We start from the raw sequence: 23057 nt of genomic DNA on the forward strand, positions 1-23057 counted from the left end.
CTCCCCAGGAAAGCCTGCAGGTTTTATGACAGGCATAAATGTAATGCCCTCCCTTCAGCGTTGATGCGAGGTGAACTCCACCTCATGGCTTCGTGTCTGGATTAAGTGCACCGTTAAACTCTATCGGCCCCGCAGCATGCAGCGAGAAGCCTGCAATAAGGATGCGTCCTCCTGGAGATGTGCCTGTATCAGTAGTGCGTTTTACAGACTGCGGACAGTGACATTTTGAGTTGCGTGAATACTATCAACATTTTTTTTTTGCACTTTTTTTTTATTACTGCGACAGAAAACGTTCATGTGAGAGAGAATTATTTCAGATTTGCTGGAAAAAATTAAATAATTGAGTTATTTATTGTTCGACCCCTACAATCAGTAAGGAACCTTTTTCTGGTAAAAAAAACCAAAAAAAGGTACATAACATTCTCCCGGCGTCCCTTTTAGAGCCTCATTGACCTCAGTTGTCGTTTAATATATTATTATTATTATTATTGTGATCATTTTTTTATGCGCCTAATCTAGATATAGCCCTAGGCGCTTACATATTAATTTCTGCCGTTTGAAATGGAATATTATATATATATATATATATATATCTATATATATATACGACTAGTGTCTGTCTGTCTGTCTGTCTGTCTGTCTGTGTGTCTGTGCGCGATGCGCGGCCAAGGTTCTCGATGGATCTGCTTCAAATTTGGTGGGCTTATTCAGAGAGACCCCGGACACAACCTCATCGATGAGATATTTCAACAAGTGCTCTCAGCGCGCAGCGCGGAACCGATTTTGGTTCCACCTCAGCTATTTTGGTTCCACCTCAGCTTACCCGGGCCCCCATACCGACACACCATAGCCGCTACACCACATCACAACGCCAAAGTTCTCGGTGGATCTTTTTCAAATTTGGACACCGTATTCAGCTACACCCCGGACACAATATCATCGATGAGATATTTCAACACGGGCTCTCAGCGCGCAGCGCTGAACTCATTTTCGTTTTTGCGTTCATTTCACCATTATAAGTAACTCTTCCTTATCTTCTCCAGTGTTTGGCGTTTATCTCCCTTCCTTCGTGTGGCTTTCCCGTTCAGTTCTAAGTTACTATTACTATTTTTAGAATGTCACTGCGCTGTCCACTGCGCTGTCCACAACGCTTCCCTTGCACCCGTAAGTTGTTCTTACTGTCAAAGTGAAAAGGTCGAATCAATTTATAGCCACGCGAAAAATACACTCTCACCTATCTCTATATATTTATAGATACAGATATGCATATATATATACGGCTTCTCTCTGTGTGTGTGTGTTTGTGTGTGTGTGTAGGCAAAAACCTATGTATTATAGAGTTCTGTTTGTGATGGGGTCTAGCGGCTTTTGTCTGTCTGTATGTTCTGGCATGTGAGAAGCCACAGCAGATAATATAGGGCTAAGAAATAAGCTCTAAAATTCTCAATCCCGTTTGACAGGACTTCGCCTTTCAAAGGTGATTGTGGTGAACCGCCACGCTGTCTGTCTCTGTCGCACCGTTCACCCCAAATTCCCGTTTCTGAGGTACTATTTTTAGAATGTCACTGCGCTGTCCAGAACGCTTCCCTTGCACCCGTAAGTTGTTCGTACTGTCAAAGTGAAAAGGTCGAATCAATTTATAGCCACGCAAAAAATACACTCACCTATCTCTATATATTTATAGATATAGATATACATATTATATATATACGGCTTCTCTGTGTGTGTGTTTGTGTGTGTGTGTGGGAAAAAACCTGTTGATTGTAGAGTTCTGTTTGTGATGGGGTCTAGCGGCTTTTGTCTGTCTGTATGTTCTGGCATTTGAGAAGCCACAACAGAAAATATAGGGCTAAGAAATAAGCTCTAAAATTCTCAATCCCGTGTGACAGGACTTCGCTTGCAGAGGTGATTGTGATGAACCGCCACGCTGTCTGTCTCTGTCTCGCGATTGATGATTAATGAGATGAGGATGATTATATATATATGACTAAGTGCCAAAAGGTGCTCACAGAACAGAAGACGACTTTGTTTTACAATAAAAATGTTTCTAAAAACGTGTGTCTGCTGAAAATTGGTGTGTGTGTGGATGAATGTGCGAAGAGATAGTGGACATAATTTCGTGTGTCTGACTTGAACGGTTTTGAAGTTATCTTTGTTTAAAGTCAAAAATAACGCCAAAACCGGCCATCTGAAAAAGGACATCGTGATACCTCGTGTTTTGAATATGCCACAGAAAAATAACAAGAAGCACAAATGAATTGCATTTAGTTTGATTGAATGCCTGAAACATCGCTTTACAGACGAGACCAAACGTCAAATCTAAATCTCGAGAGAATTTTTTTTTTTCGATAACCGAATTTTAAGGTGTCGCACGCAAGATGATTCGTCATCACGGCATACATTTTTCAATCGCAGATATTTACTAAATTTCTTTTTCAAAAACTCTGGAATTGATGTCGACACGTCAAGCGATAACGGTGTATCAAACTGCTGTCTTTCAAGTAATCCAGCAAAGACTGCAGAACTTTTGAACAGCATTTTTGAAAACGATTTGAAAATTTCGTCATATCTTGCGTGCGACAAAATGTTCGGTAATTAACGGTTATTTTCTTTTAAAAACAAAATTTACATGTACAAAGATCTACTTCATTTACGGAACCACGTGACACATTCTGTGTTCAAAATTTGTGAAGAAATCACGAACCACGATTGCGCTATCAAGTGTTGAAATTATGTCGTCAACATCTTTTCAGATCTTGCGTGCGACACCTTCTTGCGTTCAACATAAAATGTCACTACCTTATCGAGTTTAATGGGTAAAACTAACTATTTGTTGTCTTAGTTTAATCTTCTTAATTAAAAGCGTAATAAAACCGAACTTCTAAGATGAATTTTAATTGAGATTAGCGAAAGAGCGGGCACGCAAGTCGACCTTAAAGTAAAAGAATGATAACACGAGCGTTTGTCGTGTTGTCTTGCGTGCAACACATTGTCCAAAAAGGAAAATGTATATTTTTCTCAGACGTTTTTTAAGTTGAAACCTTGAAACTTCACACACATTTGGGGTTTAATCGCCCCCATGCATGGTAAAAGTCTTGTTGACCCTTGTCAGATTTCAAGGTCACGGCTGGGTCACATGTGGTTCAGAAAACGGATGAAACATATTTTTTCAGAGATTTTTGAAGCTAGAACCTTCAAACTTCAAACAACGCTTTTGCTTAATGATTGTTCAACATGGAGAATTCAAGGTTGATCCTTGAGAAATGTGAAGGTCATAGCAGGGTCTCGTGTGGGTAAAAAAAAAAACATAACCTTTTTCTCAGAGTTTTTCAAAGCAAGAACCTTGAAAGTTCACATTTTTGGGCTTAATAGCCTCCATACACGGTTAAAGTCTTGTTGACCTTTGTCGAATCTCAAGGTCACATGGGCAAATCAAAAACACGAAAATGCATCATTATCTCAGTTTTTTTTAAAGGGAGAGCCTTCAAACATCACACAACTCTCAACTCCGACTTAAAGAAGTTAAGGTAGATCCTTGTCACATGTCAAGGTCACAGAAAGGTCTCGTACGGGTAAAACAAACAAAACAAACAGATAATATTCATTTTTTCAGCTTTGTTGTTAGCTAGAATAGAGGCACATGCCACCATTCCATTCAACATGACTCATAGAAATGTATGATGTATGACGTAATTGCATTGTGTGTAATGACGCGGCTGCCTCTGTAGTTATTCCAGCCTTTGAAGAAATGGCGTTTTTCCTTGCTTGGACACATTTTTCCTTTTCTTGGATGTTTCAGGAGTTTGGGTGAGTTTGGTGTATATGGTTGAACACAATTTAAAATTTGCATAAAAGTGTATTAAAATAAACAGTGGTAGCCAGTCTCACCTGTTGTGTCGACAATTTAATCTCTTTTGTGTGACCTCAACTTGACCCCTCTGAATGCTCTCAATCATGGAAATTGACCACACTTTGATTATAACCAAACAACATCAAAACTTTGGAATGTGTGAAGTTTCAAAGGTGTTGCTTAAAAGGCGTTCGTGAAAATGACAATTGTATGTGTCTGACTTCAATGCGACCCCGCTGCGACCTTGACGTTTGATTTTATCAACCAGACTTTCATCATGTGTGAATGACTTCAAACACTATAAAACTAGTTGAAGAAATTGACAATTTTTCAAAGTTTAAGCCAGATGGCACTGCTGTGACCTTGAAATTTGACAAACATTAACCAGGCGGTCACCTTTTTTAGAAAATATCCTTAAAGGATCTTTAACCTTACTGTGACCTTGGAATTTGATGAGGTTTAATTTAACTTGCGTAGTGTGCCAAGTTTCAAGGCCCTAGCTTCAAAAACATATGAGAAAACCTCATTGAAAAATGTATATGTTTGACCTCAACGCGACCCTGCTGTGACCTTGACTTTTTCAACCAGACTTTAATCGTGTGTGAACATTATACACTAGAACTGTGTGTATTTTCAAAGCTCGTGCTATAAACGCGCTGAATAAATTGAAAATATTCCACATTTGGACCAGATGTGACCCCGCTGTGACCTTGAACTTTGACAAAGATTAACAAGCAGGTCACTTTTAATGAGGTTTTATAAAAATGCTGAAAGTATGTGAAGTATGTAAAGTCTAACTGATCTAGTATTAAAACATGTAAGACGTGACAACGACAATTTTCCAGTTTGCAAAGGAAATTTAACCTCGCTGTGACCTTGAAATTCAATGTTGTTTAATGTGATGTGCACCATACCTGGAGGTCATTATACTTTGGTTGTGTGCCAAGTTTCAAAGCCCTAGCTTTAAAAACGTGCGAGATAACCTTAATGCTATGACTCAGTGCCGTTTTGAATGATATAACGAACAAAATTATCGTTATTTGTAAAATCATTTGGGTAAATTTATCTTTTCTTTTCGTAATTGGGTTCCAGCATCTGTTGTCTTAACAAAAATCACAATATCAGTCGTGTTTGTCAACTTTTATTTTTTAGCCCCTTTGTCCGCTTTTCGTGCGCACCTTTTGGCACTTAGTCATATATATATATTAATTTTTCTTCAAGAAAGGTTAGATATAGCATAATAAAATGCATCTTATCTGATTGCATTTTGAACAAAGTGTGTTTTGGGTCTTAAAATGCGATATTTAGCGTCTCCGAAATTAAAACAAAATTGCAGATATTACTTCAATGATATCGAAAGATAGTACTAGGCTTCTTGGACATAAAATTCCGTCGCAGTCATAATTATAATAATCTTTCGTTTTTCTGATTAAAAAAAATCATTGTCCACATTTCAGTAAACGAACTATTCTAGTCTCCGCGGATGTTATCAAAGTTTTGCAGATGCGAGTAACAGAGCGTTTTTGTTTGGCTGTTGCGTAACAACATGCTGTCTGCTTTTTGCTTTGCGATCATGTTTTACGGCCTCTGCCAGACTCTTTAAACTAGAGATTTGACATGCTTATGAGATCGAGAATATTACCCGGCAAAAGCAATTTGATGTTACAGTAATGTTTTGTACGCTGTGAAAGATAGTCTAGACTGCGCGGGAGATATTGGTGATAGGAAGTTAATTGTGCAAACTTACCAGCAAAACAATAGGCGTGAACACTAATGCAAAAAAATATGGCCCCAGAGAAGGGGAACACATACCCAGAAGCTATGCCGTTTAAAACTATATAATTTATGGACATTTACACGAGACATGGACCCATGGCCGGTATTTTAGAGGATGGCGGGGTTTGCATAGCTTGGTGAGATATAACCCGCACACGACAATTAAGGCAATGTAAGGCTGTAAAACTAAACTCGAAGAATACGGCAGAGATAGACACGGGTGCATTATCGTGACATGGGGTATTTACAAAAACAACACACAAAAAGTAAAAACCTCACACAAGCGTAATCACCACCCCGCCCTCCCCCCCTCCCCCTTTTCGGACCAACCGCCCCAACTCCCTCCGCCCCACCCAGGCCCGATTTAAGACTGACTTCCCTTTTTTATGGCAAGAGTGCAAAGGGGAGACAAAAGGGAAATACACAAATAAAACACACAACCAGTCAATGAAAACACAGCAAGGGAATGAAAGTTGCTGCTTTTGGCGACGTCGGTGACATTTGTTAATTCTAGATAGTACGAAGGTTTCTCTGTCATTGTCATTCTCTCATGTAGATTTATAAAACGAAAGTCAGTGAGACAATGTCAATGTTTTTCCTTGTGAATTTGATGAAAGCAAAATAAAAGATTAAGCCAAGGTAAGTTTTGGGGGCTGACTGATAAATTAAGGTACTTTGAAGGACTAGCTTGCTAGGGACGCAGGCCGGCGCTGGCTACTTTTGGGAGACAATTGCTTGAGCAGCCCCTACAATTTTGTAAGACCTTTCTTTCTCAGATTGTTTTGCTCATATCGTCTGTAAATTTACCTACATTTTAAGACTCCCTTCATTTAAAGACCGGATTTTCTTCTAATTGTGGTAGTCTCTGAGAGGGGGGGGGGGGGGTACCACTGTTCAGCAGAAACAAAACAAACGAAAAACTAGTTTCGGCAGATATCGTTAACACAATACGCTACCACGGTGGAGGTACTCAGACCAGACAATGAGGCCGTAGGCAAGAGAGATAGACAATTGCACCAGACGCGACCCCGTAGTGGTGCGGCCATACGAGATAGGCCTTGTACTTCTACACTGGACACTCCAGTCCAGACCTAGGGCCAGTTGGTCAGTCTCACGGATACAGTGAAACCCCCATTTAAAGACCCCCCCCCCCCCCCCTAAGACTAAGACTTTAAGACTTCCTCTCTTTTAAGACCTTGCTTTTTCAGACTTTCTCTTCATAGTCTCTGTAAATTGACCTCCATTTTAAGACTCCCTTCTTTTTAAGACCCGATTTTTTTTCAGATTTGTAGAGGTCTTAAAAGGGGGGTTCCACGGTAAACCAGACGCGGTCAAGCTAAACAGAAGTGCACTGATACCAAAGGGTCGAAGGTCGTTAGGGTCTTTTATTGGATAGGCTTGGCGCGTCTGCCGTGTGTTTAGGTTCGCTGTTTGTTTCCAGGGTATCGAGGTTAATTATGCAGGAATCTATAATAATATTGGGTTCAGGATCAGTTGCTGCAGATTTCTTCTTTTGTTCGCTGTCTTAGTTTTATGACGACGGGAATAATCAGTATTGCCCGGCCGATCGAAGGCCAAAGTTGTTGCTTTGCTACGGCGATTCTGTCTTTTATCTGAAAACCTCTACAGTAAATGCACGTACTATTTAATCTTGTCTTGCTTAAAGGCACAGTAAGCCTCCCGTAAATCATCACAGATACTGTCAGGCTTTTATACACAGTACAAACACCCTTCCATTTGAACGCTCACCAAACGGGAACATCCTAGGTGCCCTACGTAAAGAGTGAGCAATTTTTAAAGAATTAATTTTGCGTCGATTGCTCAGAGACAATCGGACCGTACTTGTGGTGCGTTTTGGCGCTGGACCTAACTTTTAAAATCTAAATAATAAATTGACAGCTTGTTACACAAACATTCTTAAATCACAAAAGAATTCTTTTTTCATCAAGACAAGATCAGTACAATTCGAAGTTTTGAAAGTTTGAAGAAAAAAAGCCCGGAAGCAGGGTCACGCAAGGTCGTGGTTCTCGTAGCAGACGACGGTTTATAGGCATCGCCAGTTAAGTTCCTCTGAACAGTCAAAAGCCATCGCTAGAGTTCTTGTGAACCACAGCCGTTTGTTTCGTGCATAGTGAGAGGTACATAATAACGTGCTATTGCAGATAAGCTCACATCGAGTCGCATTCAAATGACTAACTGACGACTACATTGTGAAAAAGGGAAACTGGATCACACGGGTTTACGATGGCTCTGGGGTAAGATAAACCACGCAAAAATAAATTCTTTGAAAATTGCTCGCTCTTTACGGAGGGCACCTAGGATGTTCCCGTTTGGTGAGCGTTCAAATGGAAGAGTGTTTGTACTGTGTGTAAAAGCCTGACAGTATCTGTGATGGTTTACGGGAGGCTTACTGTGCCTTTAAACAATGTACACTTTCATTCGTACAGTTTTGGTGCGGTGACCAACCACCCCCACCGGAACAAACAAATCATTTTACACTGAGTAGCAATTGACACATTTTTTTTTCTCGTGTTCATAATAAACTACACCAAAAGCCCAATTTTTTTTAAAGCTGGTTGGCCATCTTTTGCACAAACTTACATCCTTTGCAGCGCACACTGTTTTCAATTTCTGCCTCATCCTGTTTTCAAATAATGTCATTTATTTGAAGTCTAATGTGAGGTGCTTGGGATGGGTGTTTGTTTTTTTAACGAAACACTACTTTATTTGCCTTCTTGGAAAACATTGGACTTCCGGTCTCTTATGAAATTGAATTCGATCCCTCCTGAAAATAGCAAGCACCAGGGAGCTATGAAGCGCGCCTATTCCTAAATTCGTAGTCCCAGTATTCGCTCTCTTTTACGTATTTACCGAAACGATGTTGTCTTAATCGGACAGCGTCGGAACCTGCAGGATGCCACTTCTATGGCAAACCCCACAAATTCGTACAACCAGAGATAGATAGCTGACAAAATGGCAAAAATAGAAATAAACATACTCTCACGGTAAAACCATCACCTCGTTTCCAGCTGTTTGTGTTTTGGAATTTTTGGGCAATGTTGATACGAATAGTTTTTATCTGCTGCCGCTAATGTTATTCTAAAGACATTTCCTAGTCCGCCCCCTTTTTTTTTTTTTTTTTTTTTTTTTTTTTTGTAGAACGTATTCTCTGTAATCATTTTAAAGTGGCAACACCGCTCATGAAACAAGACTGAAATGTATGCACTGTTTTCATCATCGCATTGTTGTATGGCGCTTGAGAAGCATTGAATTGTGTGTGTGTGTGTGTGTGTGTGTGTGTGTGTGTGTGTGTGTGTGTGTGTGTGTGTGTGTGTGTGTGTGTGCATGCATGTGTGTGTGTTTGTGTGTATGTGTGTAATTGGCTCTTAAATAACAAAGCTAAATTAATATTTTTGTTAAAGAACATCTAACACTATGCTGAGTTACATTTGCCCATCGCTGTATTATCACAAATTTGAAGCAGTATGTAAGATAACAACTTAGCAACTCACTCAATCGGGGATATGTTGTAGCTCCAACAACTTTGTATGTGGAGGGGAAAAAATATATGAACGAAAAAAAACAGAAAAAACAAGTGTTGACCTTAACGGAGTCAAGAAGCCGCCCTTGTTAAATATGGGAGTGGGACACGGAGACAGACAGACAGACAGACAGAGGGAGGGAGATTTTTTTTAAATGAATAAATTATTTAAAAAATTTTTTTAAAGTAAATAAATACATTTTAGAAAGAATTAATTTAAAAAAAATTAAATGAATAAATCAATAAATAATTTTTTTTAAAATTGACCGAGCTCTTTACACGTGGTGACATGGTAGACAAACAAACACCTGAAACCCGGACAAACAGGCAGAGCAAACCAGTAAGCACCCTTTACAAGGGGGCTTAATAATCCAACGCATGTTCGCATGCTGTCAGTGATACTGATAGAACGAGACCCGAAGGGAAGTAACTCATTACCGCCTCTTTCCAAAGTAAATGACGTACACACTTTTGCGCCACAGTACCAATGATATTACTCATCTTCTTCTTCTTCTTGGCGTTCGCAGAGGTTACACGATCAGTCCAGCACTGGTGATAAATTTTGTCGTTTTCTCCAACTCCTGTCGACTGCCATATAGTTTGGTCTGCAAGGGAGTTGGTGACGGCCACACTTCTTTTCGTTCCTCATCTAGTAAGGGACATCGCTGTAAGATGTGTTCCGCTGTTTGGTCTTCTTGACCGCAGGTACAGGTTGGTGATGGCGCCAGCTTGAACTTTTGGTTCATGTGAGCATTGAGCCTGTTGTGGCCAGTAAGCAGCCTGATGAGGTTGACTTGCTGCTCTCAAGACAATGTGTGGTAGTCATCTCTGTTTGTCCTTGGCCTCATCAATGCCTTGATGATTGTCTTCTGCTCACTAAAGCTGACACTGTTTTCAGGTTGGTCTTCCACGGCTCCTTCTTTCGCCAGCTCATCTGCCCTTTCATTTCCTGGTATCCCACAGTGTGCTGGTATCCACTGGAGGACAACTCTTCTGGTTTGTCTGACCATCTGTAATGCTTTGGCCAGCTGTGGGAGTTTGTCGTTCTCTAGAGCCTGAAGGACTGAAAGGGCGTCCGAGAGGAAGACAACTTGGTAGCAAGGGTCTGCGGAGTCCTGAACCAAGGAGGCGGCCTGCATGAGAGCTTCCAATGGTATTACTCATGAACGGCCCATACTTTCTAAAGAAATGTTCAACATAAAAAGTATCCTTCTACACAACTCGCGCCATCCAAATAGAAATAAACAAAGTAAAATGCCTTCTTTAATTCAAAAGTGGGTCGTCCACAACCCACCACATATAGACTGTACGTGTAGTTCAAATGACGTCACTGTTTATTTGTTTATTTACGGAATAATTCTTCAAAAATCGGTCGTTATGAAGGATCTATGGTGTTTGAGATTTACATGAAGTCTCGATCAAAAATCCATGTCCCACCCCATATTACCAAAGGGCGGGCTTCTTGACCCCGTTAAGGTCAACACTTGTTTTTGTTTTTGTCCGGAGTTCTAATCCAACGGATGCTGTCAGTGATAGAACGAGACTCGAAGCGAAGTAACTCGGAGTTCTGGGTGCGGGAATTCCCGCAAACGTACGAGTCTCTCAGTGGGTTTCGTCCCCTGGCTCGGTTTGAAAAAGCGTTAAAAGCTAATATCTTCATTTTGACTACCGTTAGGAATGTAATATTTTGCATACACCCGTCTAACCCTATTCCTAACAATTTCACGAAATTTGAGCTTAATTGACCCAGAGATACAAGTCTTACCCGACAAACACCGACCGACCGACCGCCCGCCCGCCTCAAACAAACAAACAAACAGACAGAGCAAATCCAGTAAGCCCCATTATACTAATGGCGGCTTAAACATACTTCAATTACCCCTTTAGACCATGAATGAGACGACGATGCTACACAGTCTAAAACCTTTTAGCTCTGAGATATTGTGAAATCCGAATATTTCCTGTTTGCAATGCATTCTGGGGTTTTGTTTTCTCTGTTACCGGAGAAAGAATCCTTTTCAGTAGCAATTTACGATGAACCCGAGACGTATTTGCGATTTTTGCATTGCGGAAGCAGTGTCTCAAATAAAGAATTCCCAGCCTTGTTGAAGGTGACTTGAACGCATCGATTTGGAGTCGGTTACCTAAAAAGGACACTATAAGATGTTTGTTTGGTGGCTTGTCGGCAGACCAGCTTTTTACATTTAGTCAAGATTTGACTAAATGTTTAACGTTGACCGGGAATCGAGATGAGGGTCTGGTGTATGTGTGTGTGTGTGTGTGTGTGTGTGTGTGTGTGTGTGTGTGTGTGTAGAGCGATTCAGAGAGAACTTCTGAACCGATTTTTATGAAACTTCACATGAGAGTTCCTGGGTATGAAATGTTTTTCATTGTTTTTTTCTAACCAATGTTGTTGAAAGTTTGGTCAAGTAATCTTCAACGAAGGCCGGACTTTGAAATTGCATTTGATGAAGAATACGATGCAATCAATTTTGAATCTGAAAATATATACATACGTCATGTTTGCTCTAAAAATGTGATCACAATTAACGATCAAAGGTTAATTAGGTACTACGATTAAAACAATTCATTCCGTGAGTTCGACAGCTTGACTAAATGTAGCAATTTTGCCTTACTCTGTTTGTTGTTCTGAGGGGACCATATCGTCTTTTGTTTCATCTTTATCGACAAATGCCGAGCTCAAACCCTCCCACCACCTCGATATGTCACATATGAACAGTGTTTTTTGTTACCCAGCTGGTTATGAATGAAGACTCGTGAAAATTATTGCAAAACTTTTTAGATAAGTGAACTGGGGTTTGTACAATAGAAAGACTAGCTAGCAACACCTGTGTGTGAAATAAAACCCTCTGTGGTTTTTTTTCTTCTCAAGATTCCGCACGGACTCAGACGTTTTTCATGAAAACTGCATGCATTGTCAATTCTGTTAGCGGCTCGTTACAGTATTATGTTGGTTCGCTCCTTTAATTTTCAGTCTTACATACTTCTTTTTCTTCTTCTTATTTAACAGAATAGCTATATAGATTTTTTCATGAGGGGAAAAAAGGCCATTAGGTTTCCTCCCAAATGATCCCCCGTATCATTGTTGGTCTATTAGCTAATCGGCAAACGAGAAGGTCAGCCAAGAATAATACAGTATAATACTCCCTCGATAATGCTGTCTCTCTTTGTCTCTGTCTCTGTATATGTATTTCTCTCTCTGTCTGTGTCTGTGTGTCTGTCTGTCTCTTTCTCTCTCTCTAATACCATGTAATACTCTCAAACTGATGCTGTCTCTCTCTGTCTCTCTGTCGTCATCTCCCTCTTTGTATATCTTTTATCTCGCACACTGTATGTCTGTCTGTCTGTCTGTCTCTTTCCCTCTCTCTCTAATACCGTATCAAACTCCCTCACTCATGCTGTGTTTGTCTTTCTGTCTGTCCGTGTCTGTCTCTCTGTCTGTCTCTCTCTGTCTCTCTCTCTCTCTCTGTCCCTCTCTCTTTCTCTCTCTCTCCCCCGTCTCTCTTTCTGTTTCTGTTTGTCTGTCTTTCTCTGTCTCTCTTTCTTTCTCTCTCTCTTTCTCTCTCTCTCTGTCTCTGTCTATCTCTCTCAGTCTCTCTCTCTCGCTGTATTTCTATCTCTCTTTCTCTTTCTCTCTCTCTCTCTCTCTCTCTCTCTCTCTCTCTCTCTCTCTCTCTCTCTCTCTCTCTCTCTCTCTCTCCCTCTGTCTCTGTGTCATTCGTTCTCTATTAACCTTTAGCCGTAAGCAAATCATGTCTGAGTCTCTCCCTCTGTCAGTGGATGTGTGCATGGTCACTATTTTTTCTTTGTGTCTACCAATGTCTGTGAGCATCTTTCCGAGAGCATTTTGTGGGTTTGCATGAGCCACGGGATTGATTTGTGCTTCACATCCTTAGAAACCAATCTAATCAACCACAACATGACACTAATAGGTGCTTGAAGCTGAAATAGGCGTTGGCAAGAAATGTGTGTAAATATAAATTATTGGTTAGTCTTCTGTAAAATTGGGAGGTCTTTGAGCTGATCTAGCTCTTTTTAGTCGATCCTCCCTGAGGGACACACAAAAATAAAAACACTCGCACGCACGCACGCACGCACGCACACGCACGCCCGCCCGCACGCACGCACGCACACACACACACACACACACACACACACACACACACCATGCACACACACACCCACATACACACCCACACACTCACACACACACACACACACAGACACACACACACACACACACACACAAGCACACATGTAGTTGATTGTGCAGGATCGATGCTTTTCACGAGGACTCATACCCGCATTCCACACACCTCTGTGTGGAATGGGGGTAGGCCTATAAGAGGATTTTACGGATGTTGAACCGCCAAGACAGAAACGCGAGCCTGAGGGAGAGATAGGGAAGTGGGGATGAGCATGTACTTCTAAATCGTCATTTCTCTAACATCCAGGGGTGGTTTGCATGATAAAGTGCTTACCTGGGTGGAAACCGAAGACGGGTTCGCGTTGGTTGACATCAGAAACAGATCTCAATTTCAGCATCGATATAAATACTCTAATTATATCTCTGATTTCAGTCAATGCAACCCAGCGATTGGTTCTCTCCTAGTTGGGTATCATAATTATCTCGCCCATTTGGCCCTAGTACCAAGAATTAGCTTGTCTTATCGCCCGGTTTATGTCTGGCAAAATCACGGTGATATCTTCCTGTATAATTGTTCTAGACAAGGATAAGCAGACAACAGGGAATGGATTATTGGGATTTCGTGTCTCTTAGCCTGTGATGTAGACTGTCGATCTGGGTTTTTACGGTGTGATCGGTGTGATCTCTTCATTTTGTGTCTGTCTGCCTGTCTGTCTGTCTGCCTGTCTACCTGTTTTTGTCTTTGTCTGCCTGGCGGTACCTGTCTGCATGTAGGGGAAGGGCCCCTAATATGGACCACTTTTTACAACTTGACTAAATGTTTTAATATAGAGGGGGAATCGAGACGAGGGTCGTGGTGTATGTGTGTGTGTGTGTGTGTGTGTGTGTGTGTGTGTGTGTGTGTGTGTGTGTGTCTGTCTGTCTGTCTGTCTGTCTGTCTGTCTGTGCGTGTGTGTGTGTGTGTAGAGCGATTCAGACCAAACTAGTGAACCGATTTTTATGAAATTTTACATGAGAGTTTCTGGGAATGATATCCCCGGACGTTGTTTTTCTTTTTTTCGATAAATACCTTTCATGACGTCATATCCGGCTTTTTGTAAAAGTTGAGGCGGCACTGTCACACCCTCATTTTTTAATCAAATTGATTGACATTTTAGCCAAGCAATCTTCGACGAAAGCCGAACTTCGGTATAGCATTTCAGCTTGGTGGCTTAAAAATTAATTAATGACTTTGGTCATTAAAAATCTGAAAATCGTAAAAAAAAATTAAAAAAAATTATAAAACGATCCAAATTTACATTCATCTTATTTTTCATCATTTCCTGATTCCAAAAACATATAAATATGTTATATTTGGATTAAAAACAAGCTCTGAAAATTAAAAATATAAAACTTATGATCAAAATTAAATTTTCCAAATCAATTTAAAAACACTTTCATCTTATTCCTTGTCGGTTCCCGATTCCAAAAACATATAGATATGATATGTTTGGATTAAAAACACGCTCAGAAAATTAAAACGAAGAGAGGTACAGAAAAGCGTGCTATCCTTCTCAGCGCAACTACTACCCCGCTCTTCTTGTCAATTTCACTGCCTTTGCCACGCGCGGTGGACTGACGATGCTACGAGTATACGGTCTTGCTGAAAAATTGCATAGCGTTCAGTTTCATTCTGTGAGTTTGACAGCTTGACTAAATGTTGTATTTTCGCCTTACGCGACTTGTTCTTTATTGCTGATAGCTAGCTGGTTTTCTTGCGAAGAAGTTTCATTTTGTGGTTGGTAGTCCTTCTCTCTTAGTTGAACCGTTAGGCCTAATTAGAGTGAAATAGGTTTGATAGACATTCAGCAAAAATTAAATACAGAAAAAAATCACAAATGGTCCATATTAGGAGCCTGGGCGCCCAATATGGACCAGTGAAGCGGCCTTTACGAATTACTGTAAAAAGCCCCCTATACTTCAAAATAACATGATACAACTTAGTGTGCAAGTCAGACTAATTCAAATATGCTTTAGATTTAGCTGTTTCGGGTTGATGAGAGCATTATTTGAAGCACACCAGGAAACTGAAGAAGCTTATCAAAAACAGAGTGAAAATAAGTGAAATTATCAACTTCCACAAAAAAAAGACTATTTGTTATATTTTTTTGAAATCTCGAGGGCTAGTTATAGGTTATTTCCAGCAAGCTTCTTAATGAATTTATTAAAATTGCCTTTAGCTTTTATTTTCTTCGATTTGTTGAAGGTGGTCCATATTAGGGGACTCACACATACTTTGAGGTTTTGCTATTAATAATTTTTTTGTTTGCAGTAGAAACTCGGGGTACACACTGCTCATATGAAACAAATACTGTCTTAGCTGTCATATATAGCCATTTTTGTGTGATAAAAGCTTTGGCTGTGGACAGAAACGAGTCTGTTTTAGGCGGCAAATTTAGAGTGAACGCTGCCAAAAGTGAAAAAAAGCAAAAAAGCCTAACGGTTTTGAGGTTTGTGTTTCTGCAACTGTTTTGACATGTGAAACTTATCCAGAGAGGGTGAATAAAGCGAATGAAATTGTTTTGAGCGCTCTAGCGCCGTTAGCTTGTCAGAACAGGAGGTGGTCCAGATTAGGAGCCGGTCCATATTAGGAGCCTTTCCCCTAGGTTATGTCTGTCTGCCTCTGTTTTCCTCTCTCAGTCTTTGTATGTCTGTCTCTGTCTCTGTCCACCTCTCTCTCTCTCTCTCTTCACGCATGTGCATGTGTGAGTGTTTGTATTTCTTGAGGTTGGTAAAATGATGTGTGATTTGTGATTTATCGTGGGATGTTTCTTTCGTGCTGGGTTCAATTCTTCTGGGCTGAGGTTATCTGTCTGTAGGTACTTTTCGTATTTCGGACGGTAAAATAGACCTTTTTCACTTAAATTTTGGCGCATGCGCTGTGAAGTTTATTGTCAGATCTACCGGAACTAGGGGGCAAAAGGAAAAATCGACAACGAGGCTTGGTGCAAAGTAAAGTGCGGAGACGACGAGACAAACTGTTGTGTTTACAACTGCAAGTGCAACAGTGGAATGAAGAAAGAGAAATACGGTGGACAGAATTTGTCATTGTATGGCTTTCCGATGGGTGCAAGCTGAGTGCGAAGGCGCAACAGCGAAGGACGCGATGGGTGCAAGCAATCCGACGACAGGGGTTTGTCGTACCATTGAAAAGTCTGCTCGCGTCACTTCGTGTCTGGCAATGGCACGGCTTTCAACGATGCCAACTCCTTTGACTTCGTACCCACCCTTAATCTTGGATTTGAGAGAACATCAAGAACAAGTGACTCTAGCAGAAGGACAAGGTACTGGTCGGAGACGTGACTTTGTCCGCTGAAGACCGACGACAAGCAAGCGGTTTTGCTTCCACCCCCAGTGTCAACGCTGAAAATATCATCGGATCTGGAAGAGACTCAGAGCCAAGTAAGCTTTGTTTGTTTTTATTAATTTATGATCTGCTGACTTCAAATTGTCTTCCTACATCAGTGTATAAGACATTTAACATGAATCGGCAGCCCAAAATGGATGCATAGGAAGGGTCACGAAACAAATGCAAGATTTTAGAAAACAAACAAACAAGATCTAGACATATGTCGACAAGCCGCGTGCATGCAATCAACCAGAGATCTGTTGCTACAGTATCTCTGAATCAACCGACTCTTGAATCGAGAAGATTAAGGAGGTTACTTGATACAGATAGTGATGCAGTTTTCAAGACATCGATAAAGCTCATGCTGAATCATTTTTTTTATTCCCAGAAATGTACCATTGAATTGATGCAACAACAAAAATAGCACTAGATTTCTACAATTTTGATTTTGCATAGAACACTCCAAAATAATTTCCGGGGAGCATCTCCCGCACCCCTAAGTTTTTTTTCAATTTCAGGAGTTATTTCCCTCATGTATTTTCATGCTTAAATGCTGTGAGTGTGATGCATGTGTAATCTGATAACAAGATCATTGATGCTAATTCTATTGCTAATGTATACATTTGATTTTGTATTTACAGAAGCAGCCATTCCTTTGCCCTCCGCATCTAGTGAGAGCTTAGGACCAGGGCCAGATCATGCCTTTGCAAAGAGGGACACGACTACATGTGAGGGTATTGTTATTGGAACACAGACTACCTCAAGTTGGCAGAGCTGCAGATGACAATTACATAACAGGCCTCTGTGATTAATCGTCTGACTGAAGATGTTTCTGGCTTGAAGAAAGACAACATGAAGGTGAAGGAGAACATACGCTCTTTTTCTGTTGATTCTCTACTGAAAAATGACACTGCAGTATGGTTTTACACATATGATGATCTTTCTGTATGCATGTACCTACTTCGTAAAAAAGGCATGTCTACATTACTGGGTTGATGAGCTGCCAAAGGCCACATCACTCCAAAGAGCAAGAAGCTTATTTTGTCATGTAATGGTTTATATAATTTACTCTGGTACTGTATAGAATAAAGGGCCCATTAGGCCACAAAAAAAAAATTGTCTGTTTCTGGTAACATGGCTAAAAAAAATAGGGTCGGTAGGTCGGGATTTTTTTTTTTTTTTTTTTGTTTTTTTTTTACCCCAAAATGTAAACCAATAAAACTAACTTTAAAAATCGCGCAAAGAGACTGGATTCACTATGCATAGAGACAAGACACTCAACACATTTACAAATCGTCAGCGGACTTTCGTTTTCACACGTTTTTGTTGTTCATTTTCTCACCCTGTCCTTTACCACCCCCCCAAAAAAAAAATTTTTTGAGTTTGGAAAAAAAAAGTTTAGGGTCGGCGCCGAAATTTAGGGTCGGTCGGGTGACCAGAAACAGACAATTTTTTTTTGTTGGCCTTATCAATCAAATCTCTGGTCTGGTCTGAATTTGTTTCATAAATGATTGTATGTGAGCTTACGAACATAACGATTCCCACTTTAAATAAATGCGATCAAGATAATTAGGTAGACAACATGTCAAGAGACGTTTATTCCTTATTTCTTGTTATAATTGAAGGATATTATTATGCAATATACTGCTTTGTTTTTTAAAATGGCTTCAAATTGTCTCCCTTGTACCGACACTTTAGTACACAATTTGTGCATTCACTTGAGTTATTTCTTAAAGAAAATTACCCCCCAAAATTATTCAAAACAGTCTTTGACATATCTACAGTTTAATTAAAAGAAAAACTGTATTTTATTTTAAGTGATAAATAAATATAGACAAATCTTGGGACTGTGCACAAACTGATCGGCTTGAACTCAAAAGTCGCAGCCAAGAATCTTCTGCAACTTTTGAGTTCAAGTCTGTCAGCTTGTGCACGGTCCCACAATCAGTTCAAAAAGAATTTTCCTTGATATAGCCTTGAAAAAAAAAGTAAGTAACAAATTTTGTACAAACAAATTTGTTCAAGGGAGACAATTAGAATCATGTTTTTTAAAATCGGTGAATTGCATTATAATTTCCTCAAAAAAATAACAAATAACTGTGAAATAAATTGAAAAAAAAGTGCTAACATTATTACCTTGATCAGATCGATGTGTATGACAAGGAATTTCTATGTTTGCTGATTTGGTTGTCCGGTAATGACTTTCATGCACAGGGCTTCTAAATTCACTCGCTCAAACGCTCATGTCTGCACCAACATTCACACACGTCCATATTCATAAGGGATGGTGACAACACGCTCTTGAACAACAAACATGGCACAAAACGAATGAACATTTCAAACATTTCGCTATTGAATGAAATCATCAGTACATGGATATCAAATCATAAAACATCTCACGTATACCTCCTTGCCATTCCGAAGTTGAAGAAGAACACAGTCCGGCATTACACACACTACACTTTCATCACTGAGAATCGCTGTTCACAACACATGTCCTCGGGTCTGATACGTTCTCCGAATAATGCACACAAGTCCTGGATGATGGTATAGTCCGTACGAAGCCAAAACACTTCTTACTATCCTCTGACACAAGTTCTTATCAGCTTCCACAATCTTCTGTCTTAACTGCAGGCATTTAAAAAATTAAACCTGAACTCACACACAGAGGTGACAGCACTACGTACCCTCCCTCGCTGTAAACAAAGTACTGATTTTACCTGTCCATATTGAAACTACATACATTTTTCACTTGACAGAACAGTTAACTGTTGCTACCAACTTAATTAACTGGTATTGGAAAAAAATATCACACCTTGAAAACCCTAGTTCAGTATATCATAACTATATGCAGCCTTCAAACGGTTGGTACCGGTTGTTGAAGATCTCTTAGTCGCGCTTCCTGGCATCCGGACTTCTTGGGTCAAAATTGAGGCCTTGAAGAGTCGTCCGGGAAAACTTGTCTTGTCTTGAAGCATACCTGAAAATGAAATTTTTTTTTTTTACTTGACACTAAAGCAAATCTTATGCTGGGTACAAATGCTAAAACAAGTTGCGCCAGTCTGTCAAACATGTATAACGATACTGAACGCAGTACATTTCACAAGGACAATGCTTAGCTGAAAACCAGCATCCACGTCGAATAAGGTAAATGGCAACCCAGCATAGCGCAGTAGCAAAACTGTCCCACAGGAAATCACGCTTCCCTGTGTTTAAAAAAAATCTGTTTAACTTTCTAAGCTTGTAGCCCTGAAAGTAAAAAAAATTTGCACTAGCCTCTGGCTAGTGATTCTGAAAACGTACCAGCCAGAGAGCAAATTTTACGAACCAAACCAACAATTTGATTTAGCATCTTCACTCGCATTTGGCGAGTAGATGAACACTTCTACTCACCAGTTGCATGCTTCTACTCACTATGGCGAGTAAAATACTTGCCACTTTCAGGGCTGGTTTGTTTTTAACCTAAACATAATGTTGTAGTTTTCCAGAAATTGCTCTACACACAAACATACACCACCGCCCTGGTCTCTTGACTAAATGTAAAATGCATAGTTTTTTGATGATGCACTTTATAAATATCACTGTTTCTCTTTCCCCAGTCTTGTAGCTGTTGTAGTTAACAAGCTCTATATTTTAACTTTGAGACTTATGTTCTGAAAAAAATAGATCACACTCTGATGTAAACCTCTAGGTAACGCAACCCTAATTTCCTTAATATTAATTATTATACACACTTACTTAACAATTTGTATGTCATCGAGAGCAGCTGGTGCAGTTTTCTTGGCAGCATGCCCCTTCCACATGCATTTGTAGTGTGTACAAGTTTTGTCTGCTGGCACAGTGTCGATTCCTTCAGCCATGTAGTGTGAAGCAGCAAAAAGTGTGGCAGCCACATGGTTGCAAGACTGTCCTTTCTGGGTAAAAACAACAACACACAATCAAATTCCGTTTGTGTCATCTTGATTTTCCTTAGCCTGCTAATAACAATTAACTTTATCTTTCCTAGGAATTCCTACAGAGAGCTTGTAAGCGCATGCTGTTGATATCTATAGATAAAATATATACCGGCTCAGAATGGAATTTGATCTTACTGCAGTGATAACCTTCATTGACAAGAGGATTCACAAACACATGTGTACGTACACATTTAAATAAAACTCCGCACTCAGGTACCTGGTATTCTATTGAACATGCCTAGCCAACATGGCATGGTCTCCTGGAGATACTGATTGAAATTACATTAACATGCTGCTCATAACTTTGTCAAAAAAGACAGCTTTTGCATGCAGACATTTTCAGTAGAGAATTATGAATCTCTGTGTGTGTTTGTCACGTTGTGTGCCATGCATTATATGACTGAGTATGAAAACTGATTGTGTAAGATACCAAGTAACGCAGCCATCAAGTTAATCCCACAAAACATACAAGGCCAACAACACTTACCCAGCAATACACTCGCAGTAGGCTCCAAGTGCCTGTCCGGTCAGCGTCCCCCCACAACAGCATACACTTCGTTGCGAGTCTGCTTCATTGACGTCAGCACACTCGCTCTGAGTCTGATCACCACAGTTGCTTACTAGCTGTTGTGCCATGCAGAAAGACATTTTATGCACACAGTATGTCTATCGTTTACACCAAGGTTTTGCATTCTTTGCACTGGATGCGTCGTATAACTTGTCGAACGTCGACGCAGTAGTATCAGTAAGAAAGTTGATCCAGAGATCTGTAGATCTGTGGTCGATCACCTCTGCTTCGCTTATGTAGGGGAAGTTCGCCAAGTCTTTCGTCCATATACCACCAATAGCCGTTTCAAACCATACCTTCGTGCATGTCCTTGACTTTTAGTTCATGATTTTGAACAAGATAATCCGTTTTCTTGCAGAATTTCTCAAAGTAATCCTCTGGCAATAGTACTTCGAGCACCGACAGTGAAAGAGGTATTTCAGGCTGCCCCTTATTTCCGGTTATCAGAGAGAGGCTGCCGTGCCCTAAAATCTGATTGGTCGAAACGCTGGGGGCAAAGGTTATACGAAAAAGGTCTATTAACCGTGATTATTACAAATCCCAGCTTTCCGAAAGTTATGCTGGTTTTGGCCAGCCCTTACTTTCTGGCTCTCGCACAATTTCTCGTCTCCAGAACCTATCACGTCAGCCGCGTATGACGTCCACTGTCTTCCTTGCGTCACTGATGACGCAGATACCACTCGGAGAAGAGAATGACGAGTAGTGGTATGACGTCTACTTTCTTTCATTCGCTCGGCTTCCTGATAGTGGGGCTCGTATGTTGCAGACGCACTCATAAATCATTCACATCTTGCAACAAACATGATACTTTGTGATATTGTTCCTTATAATTATTTAAGGGATTTCAGATACAGAGCCACTTCAGAAATCGTGTTTTTTGTTTTTGATAGAAAATAAAAGGCTGCATTTACAGCAGACGAAATTCGTACCAAAAGCGCTCAGCAGTAAATATTCTTAACTCAGCAAATGTAAAATTCAATGGTTTACCATGCACCAGAAGTTTTCTGCTGATAACACATGCATGACATAAATTCTCTTATGGGTATTTTTGTGTTCTGGTATTTAATTTGATCGTTTTTAGAATTTTATATATCCGCAGCATGAAAATTCAAGATGGCGGCCTCCGCAACATTGCGTGTTTTGATTTGAGCGAAAACAACGTTTCTGAAGGTAAGTTTTCAAGAATACGCATCCATTCACCAATGGCACATCATTTTACTGTTTAATTCTCCCCTGGGGTCTGTTATTCATCGGGTGAAGCGCTGAAATGCAGAGACTTTGTTTAATCTTGCAATAGCTCATCAGCTGGATTGTGATGCTGATAGATCTAGATCTATCTGTTGATTACAAGTAAGGAAATCATGATCGCCACGCTGGTGATTTTAAACAGATTAAACGAACTTTGAATAAAAGGCGAGGAGAAAGAGATTGTTCATGGTATGATAAATGATTAGTCCTGCCTACGTTAAGGACTGGCATAAGGTGGGGAGGAGTAGAGTCAAAAACTGAGTGAGGGTAGGCCAGATAGTAGGATGACCAGCTGGAGATAAAAACACTCCACTCCCCCTGTCTTTACAGTGTTGTGATCAAACTTTCAAAGACGGTAGGTAACAGACAAAAGCATACAGTGTATGCTAATCAAATGAGATAAGTGGTTTTGAAAAATGAAGAGGTACCGCTCTTTGAGTTTTACAATTTTGGTTTGTTGCTTGTTTCTCATCCTTTTGCTTATTTTAAGTTGACCGTGCATTGGTGTGAATTTTATTTTTACAGGATATATACAAGAGTTACACCACATGCCGGTTCCTGG

At 40.2% G+C, this 23057-nt stretch overlaps 1 protein-coding gene and 1 long non-coding RNA gene across 2 annotated transcripts in view; one reads left to right on the forward strand and one right to left on the reverse strand.

The window, feature by feature from the left end:
- The window catches only part of LOC138964813 (leukocyte surface antigen CD53-like), a gene marked incomplete in the record, with an annotated part of 102661 nt that overhangs the window by 50770 nt on the left and 28834 nt on the right, over nt 1-23057 (forward strand).
- LOC138964814 (uncharacterized) lies at nt 19055-21537 on the reverse strand. Its single transcript, XR_011455223.1, has 3 exons — nt 21167-21537; nt 20462-20637; nt 19055-19703 (listed from the first exon to the last, which is right to left on the reverse strand). It is a non-coding gene; the product is annotated as an uncharacterized lncRNA (long non-coding RNA).

This window comes from Littorina saxatilis, linkage group LG4 (assembly GCF_037325665.1).
Source record: "Littorina saxatilis isolate snail1 linkage group LG4, US_GU_Lsax_2.0, whole genome shotgun sequence".
In the NCBI taxonomy this organism is placed as follows: Eukaryota; Metazoa; Mollusca; class Gastropoda; order Littorinimorpha; family Littorinidae; genus Littorina; species Littorina saxatilis.